Genomic DNA, 1,777 nt, shown 5'->3' on the forward strand with positions numbered 1-1,777 from the left:
GCACACTCTTTTGAATCAGTGAACTGTTAACAGACTGATTCATTGCAAACGAGTTAGCTAACAGTTCACTGATTCAACAACACTGGTAATATGATCCTAGAGTGAGATTCTGCTGTGTGATTCATTAAAGGAGGAGTTAGCAGAGCAGAACTCACTGTAGGATCGTATTACCAGAGTGCTGCTGATGACTCAGGAACTGAACTGTTTCAAACGAATCAGTTCAGTCTGCTGAACTGATTCATACAGTTCAGTGAAAAGATCCGGTTCAAATGAACGATTCGTTCATGAACCGGACATCACTATTCAGATCGAATAAATCTTTCGCCTTTTACTAAAGATTTCCGTGGAGAGGAACAATCATGAGTTACAATTAATTTTTTGAGGCTCTGCGGCATGCAGAGCTAAACATTATAGTTAAAGACAGAAAGTAATTCACTTCTAATTGGCAGGTTACTTTTTGATTTCAGTTTGTTACTTTAATTCAAATGCAAGTTGTCTTTGTAACAATTATTTATCAGATAATAAAAACATTAGTTGCTATTAGATATTTTGCATCAAGCTAGAAACTTTAACAATATAACTAAAAGTAGCACATTGTTTTACCGCCCCCTGCTGGACACACACAGCACGAGCAAGTGACAACAGTAACTGCTGCTGAATATTACAATGCAATAGGCTTGGCTAGGGAATCACTGATTTAAATCACTGACTCGACTCTGCAGTGAACTGGGTGAATTGAATCATGAAAGTGATTCTGATTCAGTTCATTGCCTGTGCTGTGTAAAAGCCACTTCCTTGTGAGTGAAGGTGAATCTGTAATATGATCTGTGGGTGTTTCACTCAGCAGAGAGCTTGTATGAGTCTTTGCCTGAATCACACAGCGTTATATAACAGTGCGCAGCTCTGCTGTTTCTAGACAGTGAAGAAAGTTATTTATGTGTATTGTTATTTTTAACCTGTTTTTAATGTTAAATTGATATCTGTTTGTATTAGATTTTTACTGAAACTTATATCTGACTCACACACAGCACACACTGCAGTTTATACTAATCCTGAGCTGCTCTGTGCTGTGTGTGACTCAGACTCAGTAAAAGCTTGTACTTTACCTGGGACTTGCAGAGTTGTCTGTAACTCATCTTGGGAGTCAGTGATTCAGTGACTCATTAGGACAGGAGGGAATCAGACTAAATGGAGGGAACTTTAAGTGCTGGCAAAAGAGTTAGGAAGGGAATTAAAAAGCACATTTGTCTATGATTGTGTATTGTGCAATCTAATACATTCACACAGTTTAGATATCAAACAATTCATGTGAGATATTTTCAAAAGTATTAAACAGATTAAGAAATTTATCTGAAATGTATATTATAATTATAATCACATAGTGTAATAGGGAAACAGCTGTGACTGAAATACATAAAAAAATATTTATAGTTTGAGTGTTTGTTTTCACAAAACTGATTCCCTATTAAACTGTGATTCAAAGATCTGTTGCTGAACACAACTCCTCTATGAATCTAAAGAGCAGATGACACTTTCAGTACTGAGTGTGTCAGATTTACTAGTGGCTGTGCCTGGTTTGCAGGAAATGAACCCTGATTTGAATCATTTGATCTGATCCAAATCACTGAAAATAATCACATTCATGCAGTTTCCCAGCACTAAAACCAGAAAGATTAATCAGCTTTAATGAATAATCTTCATGCAATCAGCTATGAACTGTAGAAGCTGATATGCCAGTAAACCTGGGGCGACTGTTAATAAATAATTATTTCCCCTG

At 36.5% G+C, this 1,777-nt stretch overlaps 1 pseudogene; it reads left to right on the plus strand.

Annotated features, from left to right (window-relative positions):
- The first annotated feature begins 293 nt into the window (after nucleotides 1-293).
- LOC128641562 (uncharacterized) lies at nucleotides 294-403 on the plus strand (annotated as a pseudogene).
- Nucleotides 404-1,777: the final 1,374 nt, after the last annotated feature.

The sequence above is a fragment of the Bombina bombina genome, chromosome 10 (assembly GCF_027579735.1).
Source record: "Bombina bombina isolate aBomBom1 chromosome 10, aBomBom1.pri, whole genome shotgun sequence".
NCBI lineage: Eukaryota > Metazoa > Chordata > Amphibia > Anura > Bombinatoridae > Bombina > Bombina bombina.